At 35.9% G+C, this 13,760-nt stretch overlaps 1 protein-coding gene across 5 annotated transcripts in view; it reads right to left on the bottom strand.

The window, feature by feature from the left end:
* Positions 1-10,645, bottom strand: part of slc24a2 (solute carrier family 24 member 2) — a 41,869-nt gene extending 31,224 nt beyond the window's left edge. For 3 of the 5 annotated variants that reach the window (XM_073949112.1, XM_073949113.1, XM_017355745.4), the window contains exon 1: positions 3,300-3,407. The gene's annotated coding sequence lies outside the window, so the exon portion shown is untranslated. 5 annotated transcript variants of the gene reach the window in all.
* Positions 10,646-13,760: the final 3,115 nt, after the last annotated feature.

Genomic DNA, 13,760 nt, shown 5'->3' with positions numbered 1-13,760 from the left:
GTAGTATGTACAATCATGATTGTATTGTGTGTTTTGCATTTTTATGTGGACCCAAGAGTCTGAAATAAAAGGAATTAATTTATTATTATTGGGCAAACCAAAAAACCTTATTAGGAAGAGATTTTGTGTGGCAAAACATTCAGGCAAACATAATGGTGATGTACAGGTTAATATCAATGGCAGATGCTGTGGTTTTTGTTTGGCACCGATAACAAGCTTTCTTTTGCAGCACAATAGAGCCACTGAGCTATAGATCTAATTGGTGTGACAACTGGACTATGTTACCAAAGCAACAGAGCAGCTTAACGTTTTCACCTCAATTACTTTTCTGATTCAGCTTCTAATACATTAATATAAAAAGATATCTTTAATTTTATTATTACCATAATAATATAATAATAATAATCATCATTTATTTTTGTATAGAATCAGAATCAGTTTTTTTTCAAGGAATTTGTTTTGGCTAAAGAAGCTTCCAGTGTACATAAAGTGACAAGTGACAACACAAAATAAATATAAACAAAAAAATGATAAACATTAAACAGAGATTCAGTTAGTCAAAAAAGATCTGAATGTTGAATTGTAGGTGCAGATTTGTTATAAATATACAAAAAACTTAATTCTCAAAGTACTTTACACTTAAAAAATACAAGGCAGAAAAAACGCTATGAAGAAGATACATATTCTATATATATATAAAATAAAACAAATCAGAAATGTACCATACTAAGTTTTTTAGCATGCATAAAATCAACATCACTGCTATCTAACCGGTCAAGGACATTAAAAAGATTTTAGATCCCACTCATACTGGATTTCATACTAAACTTTCGACTACAAATCTGCATTAGTGAATAAATGCATTGGCATTATTAGCCTGGTAATGGGAAACTATTCATTCAAAGAATGTCTGAGAATGCATTATGAATTAGAACAATTATGACAATTTTAAAGATATAAGTGTACATATTTAACCTGATGTGTAGCAATGTGAGCTTTTCACGTGAGCAGCTCATGATAACAGTCTTTCAGTGCCTCGCAGTGTGGAATAAATGCTGCTCCATATGATAGGAGAGTCCAATATCAAGTAAATTAAAATATACATTAAGTAAAAAATATATGCATGTTGCTTTAAGCACTCTGTATACACTCGGAAAAAATGATTTTTTTTTTGCTCGTTCAAACTACTGAATTAGAATGAGCTGATTCAACACAATTCTTGAGATTTCATTGGGACAACTTAATTTTTTTATGTTCAATCCACATCAATTTGTTTATAAGAAGTGTTAAGTTAACTTAATCAGCTTGTGTTGGGACAACATGAATGGATTGTGTGGAACCCAGCGTTTTTTACAGTGTATCAAATTATAATAGAGATTTCAAAGTTGTTATTCTGTTTTAGGCCACCTTGCAAGTCCTAAATTAAAAATTTCATTACACGGTTACCAATCTGTAATAGTCCCAAACACTTAATAATACACTGTAAAAATATTTCTGTATTTCGTGATTAATTTCACTTTCAGTATTTTGGTTTTACGTTTATTTCTGGTTGTAAATTGCATTATGTGACCTTGATCTCTGCTCTGTCGACTTTTGATGTTGAAAATTCAACTCTACAGTTTAACAAAGTGACTTTTATTGACATTTTAATGCACTGAGAAAAAAATATTCAAAGATCAATCGTTGGATTTCCTAAGTGTTTTTAAGCTAAGTGGTTGTGAACAACTTATTTAGGCTGAATTTAAACAAACAAATTAAGTTGAACATTACTCAAATTTAATTTGTTTGTTTAAATTCAACCCATATAAATTCTTTGCAACAGTTTAGCAGAACTCATATTTTAGTGCAGTTTGAAATAATATTATGTATAAGTAATAATATATAGAGATAAGTCTGTAATAAATCTGTAAAATAACAAAAAATGTACTGCCTAAGAAAACTGCCTGTATTGTAACATACACCAACCTGCAATATAAACACCAATCCAGACTAAAAACTGCTAATTTACTAATTTTTTTTTACAGAGTACACTCTAAAAAATTAAATGAGAACAAATTTATGTTACTTTAACTGATATTAAGCAATTAATCAAATTTCAAAATTTTTTTTTTGTTATACAAACTTGATATTTTTAGTCAGTTTGGGTGATGTAAGTTAAGAGGACTATAAAAGTTCCTTTAATTCAACAACAAACAAAAAAGTTATACAGTGTAAGCGTGTCAATAATTTGGCTTAGTGTTTAGCTTACAGTATCCCAATACCTAAATATAGCCATCTGCTTCCAAAAATTGACCAATCACAGCATGCAGCTCTAAAGAGAGCCATTTTTGTTCTGATCTGGCATGTGCAGGTTACCGCAGGACATGTGCTCATATGTCTAAACCAATAAATAACCATGGTAATCTGGCAGACAGCTCCTGTTCTCACACAATGCATATAAATAATACAGTGAGATTTTAAACCAATCACCTATTAGAAGTTTTGCATTGACTAAGATATAAAAAGAAAATAGTTACTGGTTTATTAAACAATATCAAGTTGAGCAATTCTTTTGCTGATGCAACATAGACAGAATGACAAACAATGGATAGCAATGCATATTGGCTAATTAACCATTTACCAATTTACCTTTTCCAAACAAAAACTGAATTTAGACATGAACGATAACTGATAACTTTTTACAATTATGTCATTTATATTGTTAACATTTATATAAATGCTATTAAATAAAATATATAAATATAAATCTGGCTTAAAAACATTTTATATACTGAAAAAACAACTGCTGAATATGAATTTAAAAGGTTAAAACTCCTGGCTGCTTCCTCCGATGAGTCCATCTGTCAAGTTAAGGATTTAATCGGATCTATAGGCCACTGTTATCCTGATTTACACAGCCTTTACTTTCACCCCGACTCACAGTATATCTCAACACATCCTGTAGCACACACACACTAAATAAATGTTTTTTTTTTACCACCCATAATATCATCAGCACGATAGGAACATTAAGAAATAAATAAGTAACCAGTAGAATGCACCTGTACAGTACATGAACACCATTTACATCGGTCACCTTGATATTAAGACATTTGAAAGCTAAACATAAGGAATAAAACATGCAATCTTTTGATTGTAATTGAACAACCACTAGTCCTTTTATTAATTTTGCTAATTTTCCAGAATTTGCTATACTTATACACACTTACAGTATACATGGAATCTCACTTATTTAAAAAAAGAAAATGCATGAAAGCACATCAAATTTCAAAATAGCGCTATCAAATAATGAAATTTACCTTCGCATCTGGTAGTTGAGCGTGGATGGTGAATCTTTCTGAAGAATCCCACAGACTTACGGAGACCAAGCACTTGCTGTTTGAGTGTCATGGATCAAGAATGCTGCTCCTGCTGCCACAGGTTAAAGGGGAGGTCTGATCTTTCCTCCCTCCCTCGTCTCACGCTCTCCTTCCCTGCCCCATCCTTACCCCTTTGTTCTGTCCTTGACAAGTTAGCTACATAACCTGCAACTCTGTAATGAACGCATAACGTCAATGGGATTTTCGCTTGCAATTCACAGTACATGAATGCATATGGGATCTGGTCCCACAAGTCATAACCAACGTTTAATTATCAAGTGTAATTGCTTTAAAGCAGAAATAATGAATGTATTACTTAATTTCAGATGATTCAAAACTATTTTAAAACAATTAACATATAAAATAATAATAATTAAACTGCTCAAAGTATTTAAAATCACCTAATATATTTATTTTTCACCTGTAAGATTCAACACAATCTCGCGGCAATTTATAACTTTTTGATTTAGTGGCTAATTCGTATGAATTCGTATGATCTAATTTGTACAATTTAGTACAAATTGCTCATCACCCAATGACAGTTGGGGTTACGTGCCACGCCTCCTTTTTAAAATCGTACATTTTTGTACGACTGAACTCGTACAAATTCGTACGAATTAGCCACTGAACTAACAAAATGTAAAATACTTACGTTTCCTTGAGAGATCAGGCTGGTAGAATTTGTAGGAATTACCACTAAACTAACAAAACGTAAAATATTTACGTTTCCTCGTGAGATCAAGCTGGTAAAATTCGTTTGAATTAGCCACTAAACTAACAAAACGTAAAATACTTACGTTTCCTCATGAGATCAGGCTGGTAAAATTCATAAGAATTAGCCACTAAACTAACAAAACGTAAAATGCTTACGTTTCCTCGTGAGATCAGGCTGGTAAAATTCGTAAGAATTAGCCACTAAACTAACAAAACGTAAATTACTTACGTTTCCTCGTGAGATCAGGCTGGTAAAATTCGAACGAATTAGCCACTAAACTAACAAAACGTAAAATACTTACGTTTCCTCGTGAGATCAGGCTGGTAAAATCATATTATTGTGACCTTTTCTACACTCAATAGTATGACTTTCGCTGCTTGTTTAAACTACTTACTTAAAATAAGCTGAATCAACACAATTATTGCGTTTATTTTGGGACAACTTAAATGTTTTATGTTCAATCTGCTTAAATTTGTAAAAACTAGTAAGTTAACTTGATCGATTCGTGTTGGGACAACATGTAGGAATAGTGTGGAACCCAGAATTTTCTTACAGTGTACTTTAATATGATCCATGTCCTCTAAATGAGTAGATTTTTGGACAAGTAAATAAAAACCTGAATGAGACTGTATGCGTGTTTTCCAGTGATGGGTTGCAGGTGGAATGGCATCCGCTGCGTAAAACATATGCTGGATAAGTTGGCGGCTCATTCCGCTGTGGTGACCCCTGATTTATAAAGGGACTATGAATAAGTAAATAACCTACATAATATTTTATGATACTTTCATATAGTTCACTGAGTTTTGGTTCTTCACCTTCCAGATCTCACAAGCCTAGAACAGTCATTTTTAGCCCTGATCTTCCTCTTGAGTGGCCACCAGTGTTGTAAGGTTAAGATTACCTTTAACCGCTCTCTTAAGAATATTATACAATCTCCACACGCTTCCCATCCATCCCTCCCTCCCAGAAAAACTTTCCGAGTCTTTCTCAAGTGCCTGTTCTCAGACAGATGCATGTCAGCGAGCCCCTCACACAAAGCCAAGATCCACCGCAGGGTCCCTAGACAGCTGTAACCCATCCCACTCTTACAGGACCTTAAAGCCGCCATCCAGCCCCATAGATTGAAGCCATAGATTAATGCATCTTTGTGAGGAGGAGATTAGTCCTGTAAGGCCAAAGCTTTCTCTCAGCTTTAAATAGCATATGAGCGCAGCATGCTGGATGCTTCTGAACCTGACCCTGCACTGCATAGAGGACATTTGAGCTTAACTATTGACTAATTCCACCTCCAATCAAGCACACAATCTTCCAGGAAATGGGCCAGGAGTCTGGTCCTTGCCATTCTGTGGAAAATCATGTACAGGGTGCAAATACATCTGACCCAAGGCTATCTGTGTTCTGCAGGGTGAAACATCCTCCTCACGCTCTGGAGAAACAAACGACACTGTTTAATCACAAAGCCACTCTTGACGCCAGGTATGACTTTAGGCATTGTGGGATGGCATAATATATACATTTAAAATATTAAAGGAACACTACACTTTTTTTGAAAACATAGGCTCAATTTACAATTTGCATTTAAGCACTTTCAGCTTAGCATAGATCATTGAATCGGATTAGACCATTAGCATCTCGCTCAAGTTTGTTTTGATAATTTTGCTATTTAAAGTTTGACTCTTCTGTAGTAAGACCAACAGAAAATTAAAAACTGCAATTTTCTAAGCTGATATGCCTAGGAACTATACTCTCATTCTGGCGTAATAATCAAGGAATTTTGCTACCAAATCAAGGCTGAAGCAGGCGCAATTATATTACACAGTACCTGAAAATCTGCTAATACTTCTGTCAATATATCCAACATGCACAGTGAGTGTGCACCAACCATAGAGACATCTTTGAGAGACAATTCAGAACTATATTCAGGTGCTCTGTAATATTGTTTACTTTCTGCAGCAAAGATAGAATTAGCTTGTTTCCAAAAATAGTAGAGCGTTGCTTTAATATATTATTAAAATGTTTACTTCCTATTTATGATCTTGATCTAATTCACTTGACCGTGGTTTCTTCTTCTCACTAACCAATTTTCAGGAACAATATTCATATATTACAGTTATCATATATCAGAGTATCATATATAATTGCCACAGCGGAATGAACCACCAATTTATCCAGCATATGCTTCACACAGGAGATGCCCTTCCAGCACTGGGAAACCCCCATACACTCTCATATTCACACACATACACTACGGCCGATTAAGTTAATTCAATTCAGTCTATAGCGCATGTCTTTGGACTGTGGGGGAAACTGAAGCACCCGGAGGAAACCCACACCAACACAGGTAGAACATGCAAACTCGAACCAGTGACCTTCTTGCTGTGAGGCAACAGTGCAAACCCCTCAAAGGTAATCGTGCCACCTCAAAGGTAATTTGCATGGTAAAAACAAACAAACTTAAAGGGATTGTCTACCCAAAATTAACATTTACAACTGATGTACTCACTCTCAGCCCATTGAAGATGTAAAGCTGAATCAGAATTATTCGCCCCCTTTTAATTTTTTTCCTTTTTTTAATTTCCCAAATTATGTTTAACAGAGCAAGGGAATTTTCACAGTATGTCTGATAATATTTTTTCCTCTGGAGAAAGTCTTATTTTTTTATTTCGGCTAGAATAAAAGCAGTTTTTAATAAAAAAAAAACTCAAAAAGGTCTAAATTATTAGCCTTAAATTTATCATTATTGTTTTCAATAGTCTACAGAACAAACCATCGTCATACAATAACTTGTCTAATTACCCTAACCTGCCTAGTTAACCTAATTAACCTAGTCAAGGCTTTAAATGTCACTTTTTACTCGGCTGAACTATCATAGTACGATGCATCAATTGGGATAAGAACAATGTAGTAAGGAGTAATTCCCGAAACCTGTAGTGTCTCTGTCGCAGATCCATCATTTAAACCACTTTGGTTATAATGTAAACGTCCACAATGACACTCTAAACAGGGTGGAGTATCAACTTCTTTAGAGAAGAACCCCATAATTTCTTTGTGCAAATTATATTGTTTTACACGCACACACATTTAAAATAGAATCCAATATTAGTTTTGCTAAAAACCTGCACTTGTTTTCTATTTTAATTGAGATATATGAAAACGGCACATAAATGGTCTGTTTCCTTCACAAATGTTATTGAGAACATTACATATTCTATTCTAAAACATAAAATCACTTACAAAAGCTAACACATCTTCTAATATCATATATAAATCATATAAATAAATATATAAATTATGAGGCTATTTATTAAGAAAATAAATTAAATATGTATTATTTATTAGGAAATGAAAAAATCCTACTTTAATAATAATATTTATAATGATGAAGATGATGATGATGATGATGATGATAATGATGAAGAGGATGATTATTATTATTATTATTATTAAGTAGGATATTGGTTATTTGTTTTTAATTTTTGAAAAGTCTACTTTTATAATTTGACACATGCAAACCACTGCAGAAATGTTCTAACCAACAGGTCCGTGTCATATACAGTAGGCTACATTTCTTAATAAATAACCTAAAATAAAAGCATTAACGTATGCTATGCAGGGCTCAATAACAAGGACTGCCCGGGGCCACTGTGCGAGGCGCTCGGGACAGTAGACAGGATTGTTACTGGCCCAATCTTTGCTGCCTTGTCACAAAACGTTCAATGTACTTGCGACTATTTGTTAGTTGCCTATGAATACAGTCTTAGAATCGAGAAACAGTTTGTGCTTTTAAGCCTTTAAATGCTACCTTCTCTATTCCCTATTGCTTTTCGGTTGCTCTTATCTGATTGGATATTGTGAGCATGTCGTTTTTTTTGTAACCTGGTTAAAACCAGTACAGTAAAGAATGTCTTGGAAGCAGACATTTACGTGGTTACAGCGCGACGATTTGCTCATTATACATTTATTAACATTTTTTAAATATTTAATTCTAGATTCAAACAGATTTGTGACACGATATTTAAAACATGTGGCTAAGAAATAGCTATTCACTTTTACATTTTTTTTTTTGGTGGGCCAGTAAAAATATTTGCAGGGCAAGTAAAAATCTGAACCGCTGGTTCAATCGGGCCAGTAGAAAAAATCCTTAGCATTGAAACCTGCTATGTTTTTTGTTTTCACAAGCTTTGGAGCAACGACTAGCTTTATAATATACTAATAGTATATAATATACTAGCTAGCTAATATACTAGCTTTGAAGATGTAACATAAATTCCGCTCAGCTGTGTTCAAAATGGCATAAAGGGTTTCAAAGTGCACTGCGAAGAGAGCACAATTGTAAACATGAAGATCGCTAAAACTGAACTGTAAAAATACTTTGAAAGCAAATTACACCTAAGAGAGATGACCTTAATGCTTTTTTAATCAATCCACCTTTAAATGTTAGAATGTTCTAAACGAATAGGGCACAGGGGAGATAAATGGGCGTAGAACTCACTCAGGAACTATGTTTCTAACTACAGCTCCAGAGGTGTAGTTGTAAGTGCACAAGTTTGCGAAGCAGTTTGCGAATGTTTATTGGAATGATGGATTTGGGAAACGTCAAATCAATTAAGCATGTTTGTAACGACGGAACTTGTGACCTTAATTGGCCAATGATGGTTTTCGGAAACGCACCCCAGCTCTACTGTGCACTGATGTATACCCTGTGTGCGACTTCATTTGTTTGAAACGAAGCACAGGCACCTTCTATATTGACATCAAGGGTAAAAAACTATTGAATAAAGTCATTACTTTTGTTTCATGTGCACACAAAAAAAAAATTAGCTTAAAAATATTTAAAATTAATCACTATATGATCTATTAAGGTGAAGTTTCTTGTTATTTTTCTTGAACAAGCTGGGACTGTTGCTGCAGGTGGAGAATGAGGGTGGTCTCCGATTTAATCTCAAATGCTTTAATTTGTATAATGAAAATGAATGAATGAGGTCTGAAACAACATGATGGTGAGTAATTAATAGCATCATTGTAATTTCTGTGTGAACTAACCCTTTGATTTCAAACCCACACTTTTATGCTCTTCCAGTATAGCCACACTTTTTATGTATTTGTTTATAGAGTTTGGGTGGCATGGTGGCTTAATGGTTAGCATTGTCGCCTCACAGCAAGAAGGTCACTGGTTCGAGTACCAACTGGGCCGGTTTGCATTGACTTTGCATGTTCTCCCCGTGTTTGCATTGGTTTTGGGGTGGGGAAACCATGGTGCTGTGCTTTTCCCCATGTGTGCACATGTGCTATAAGTGAATTGGGTAAACTAAATTGGCTTTAGTGTATGAGTGTGTGTAATGAGTGTGTAGGGTGTTTCCCAATACTGGGTGGCAGCTGGAAGGGCATCCGCTGCGTATAACAAATGCTGGAATAGTTGGTGGTTCATTCCACTGTGGAAAATTGTGAAATAGAGACTAAGCTGTAGTAAAATCAATGAATGAATAAACAGAGTTTGTTACTGTGACCAGTGCCATTTTGTTGCCTGAGCCTGGACATTGACAATATCAAAGTTCAAAACACAGTGACCCCTATTGCTGTGCCTTTGGTCTAAGGGACAGAAAGACAGAGAGTGCCAGACCCACTGAGCAGTTACTGTGACACCGAGGCCAGGAGATGACTTCTAATCCTATTTTAATCGTGGTGGGATTAAGAAGACACAGCAGATCCTAATCTGCTCAGATTACCCATGCTGCTTCCAAAAGGAAGAAGGAGGCTTGTATAAGCAAGTGCACTTAAGGTGATTCAGAGATCGCGGTTTCATTCCCAGCAAGGTCTCGGGGTGGACATACTGCTGAAATTTAGATAAGTACTTGCTTGTGTCTGATATACTGCAATGATGTTACATTTACACTTCACATCCATAACTTAATGTCTAAAAGTGGATTTCAAAGACTCATTTCATTATCAGGTCATCTGTGAAATAGTGTTTAATGTAGATAAAATTCTATGCTTTGTGCTATTAACAGTATTTTCCCAAGAGCCGTAAAGACTGAGGCAAAGATTAATCTGTCGCGTGTTACAGAAGAATCACTAATATAAGTAGCCCATGCGTGTTGGCAAGGTTGTAAAGGCTGCTGTACAGCTTGTGAATATTAATTTATATAAAATGTTCACACAATTTAATCCGGATGTTGTCAGCTTCAGTGGGCAGATACTAGTTGGCACCTTGACTATCTTTCATGTCTCCAGCGCCATCTAACGCTCATACTCGAAACTGCATAATGTACACACCATTACAAGCTGAATTGCTATGTCCTGTGCTAAACACACACACACACACACACACACACACATATATATATATATATATATATATATATATATATATATATATATATATATATATATATATATATATGTGACCTTTATACTTCACTCCCGAACCCACTTCATTCACCCTTCAGCAATACACACACACTGGACTCGGATGAGGAGGATTTTATTTTGCCCTGCACACAGAGCAGTAACAGTGAGATCAACACGGTTTAACTTAGCATCCACATCCACAGCAGTTCTCCCTAACTCTGCTGCAGTCTATACTGAAAGCTTATATTATTATTATATAAAACAAAGACAGAAATATAAAAATACAGAAAATGCGTAACTAATATCACTGAATAAACACATTTAATACCTTAACACAAAATATAATAGAAAATTACCTGCACACAGAGCAGTAACAGTGAGATCAACACGGTTTAATTTAGCATCCACATCTAAAACACATATAACTCCATTAGCACTTGCTGTATAAGCACATGGGGGAAAATATCAAGATGAGATTAAAAGTATCAAAATCAAACAAATATGACAAGAAAACCCACTCTGTCGATCAATAAATGGATATAAAGTGTGATAGACTTTTAAAACTGCATCCAATCAATCATTTAAATGATATTTTTATATTTTAGTGTGGAGCTAACACAAACCCGACTCACCCACAGCAGTTCTCCCTAACTCTGCTGCAGTCTATACACAGACTCTGTGCGCAATAGCGCCACCAGCGAACTAGCAGGAACTGCACTCCCATTAAAGCAGGATTTAATACTGAACTATTAACATGGTATATATTTATTTCGTTACATACACCCCCCTTAAATCCTGCTTAATGGGGACATGTATGTTAACCAAACAAACTAACATTGAAGAAAAGAAAATTTAAAAAAAATTCAATACATGGGACATCTACTTCATGTATTCAATCAATAAAGGAAGAAGGGGAAAAACATATGGAGTATGATTCTGTCAATCAATATATTCTCCTATGAGGAGTACAATAAGATAAGGGAGGCGCCTAACCCCAATCTTATAGCAGACTAAAGAGATGCCTGTTACACCTCAAATATTTCATCATATATTAACTCCTTGCTAGATCCCTAAATCAGTTTCAACCTGTTTCTCTTTTGTTCCTTTCAAAAAAAAAATTTTTGTATCAATTCTATGTGAAAAAGCTTTTAACTAAATAAACAAAAGAACTCACAGTAGAGTCAGAACTGTCCATGTGTTGTTCATTCATTTCACAAATTAGTCTTTTAGGAGGCTTAATGATTCTACCAACTCTGGTTTGAGCTACTGCTGAGTCCAAGCACTTAGGTTGAGTGCACACCACAAGTTCCTCAGTGGCCTTTGTGAACTGCTCTCTTTCAGTCAAATTAGAGAGATTTTGACCTCCTTCTTCAGGTAAGTCAACATCACCTGTCACAGTTGCATCACTCCTTTCAACAGTACTTATCTCCTCAACATCATTGTCATTCAAATTCCCAGCATCAAGGCTTGCAGAGTCCAACATATCTAGAGAACAGTCCGACACATTGGTTAAGTTTGCATCCATTGATTGATCAACGTCCTCAACAAAATCCTCTGGATTACTCAATATCCAGTTTGCCGTTCTGCCATCAATATCAGATTCCTCTCCACAGGCAACAATTTCATCATTCCTGTCATCCTCTTGTTCATCCTGTTCTTGGGGTTCATCAACTGGAAGAAAGTTCACAGGTAACAGCAAATTTCTATGAACTACCCTCACTTTGTCAGAGTTGACTTCCCGAATCTTGTAAACATTGATATTAGGATACACCGTTATAACTTCATATGGAGATGACTCCCATTTGTCAGCAACTTTTCTTCTTCCTTTTTCACCTCTGTTTGCAACCAACACTCTATCCCCAACAGCTAATGGGCAACCCTTCACCTTCCTGTTGTAAAGTCTGCCATGTCTGTCCGTTTCTTTCAGAGTGTGCATCTGAGCTATACGAGCTGCTTCTCGCAAGTCTCTTCTCAGTGTGGACACAAAGTCCTTGTAATCCACAACATCCTCATTAAGAAGCACATTCTGAAATAAAACATCAATTGGGAGACGAGGAACTCTACCAAACATGAGAAAGAATGGCGCAAAACCCGTTGTCTCATGTTCTGTGCAGTTATAACAGAAGGTAAGTTGCTGTAGCATTTGTGGCCATTTTGACTTTGTTTTAGGAGGCAACGTCCTGATCATACTTCCAAGTGTTCTATTGAACCTTTCTGCAATGCCATTACCCATGGGGTGGTATGGTGTAGTGTGTGACTTGTCTACACCTGCCATGGTCAATAGTTCCTTGATTAGTTTACTCTCGAAATTAGCCCCTTGGTCAGAGTGAATTCTTTTGGGGAATCCATAAACCAGAAAGAAGTCACTCCAGAGCCTCTTTGCAACTTGCTTGGCCGACTGATTCCGACATGGGAACGCATGGGCCATTTTTGTAAAATGATCAGTCACTATCAGCACATCCACGCATTTCCCATCTCTGAGCTCTGCCGACCAGAAGTCAATGCAGACTAGTTCCAAGGGTTCAGATGTTCGGATACTTTCCAGCGGAGCACAAGCATTGGGTTCTGAGGTTTTACCAACTACACATCGATGACAGGTTTTCACATAATCATCAATATCTTTTTTCATTCCGATCCAAAAGAACCGTTGTCTTGCCAGTGATAGTGATCTACTACGCCCTTGATGTCCTGCTGCATCATGGATTCCATGAAGAACTTGAGCCTTCAATGAAGCAGGTACAACTACAAGGTACAATTTCTTGTTCAGTTTTGGATCTCTTTTCACCTTATAAAGCACTCCATTACAAATAGCCAGTTTGTCATGATGTTTTAGCAGTTGTCTAACACTTTTAGTCTCCTTTGCTTGTTCTTTCTTAGATGGTTTTCGACGTCGCTCAATATAATAGAGAATCCGATGCAAAGTGGTATCCTGCCCCTGCTCACTAATGATGGTACTGTGTAGCAAAGGAGGACTATCCTGTTGTGGTTGAAAGAGAGGAGGAACTGCCCCCATCACTTCACTCAAACCACCAGTCGAATGTGCTGCTAGTACAGCAGAAACTTCCTGACTTCCAAAAGATCCTGAATGCAAGGATTCATCACTGGTAGAGTCACATGAATTTTCACCAACTTTCTTTACTGATTGATGGTTATTTACGCACTTGAAAGCATCTTGGACTGAATTATCAACAACACCACTGACATCCTTCAAGAGAGATAAGTATGGTTCAGTAATGAGGCGGTGTCCTATGCAAGACTCAACAAATGGCTCACGGCTCAGAGCATCCGCAACAACATTTTTTGTTCCTGGGACATACTTTAGATCAAAGCTGTAAGAA

The sequence above is a fragment of the Danio rerio genome, chromosome 1 (genome assembly GCF_049306965.1).
Source record: "Danio rerio strain Tuebingen ecotype United States chromosome 1, GRCz12tu, whole genome shotgun sequence".
NCBI classification, from domain to species: Eukaryota; Metazoa; Chordata; class Actinopteri; order Cypriniformes; family Danionidae; genus Danio; species Danio rerio.
The sequence above is the reverse complement of the archived record's forward strand: the minus strand, read 5'-3'. Positions and strand labels throughout refer to the sequence as shown.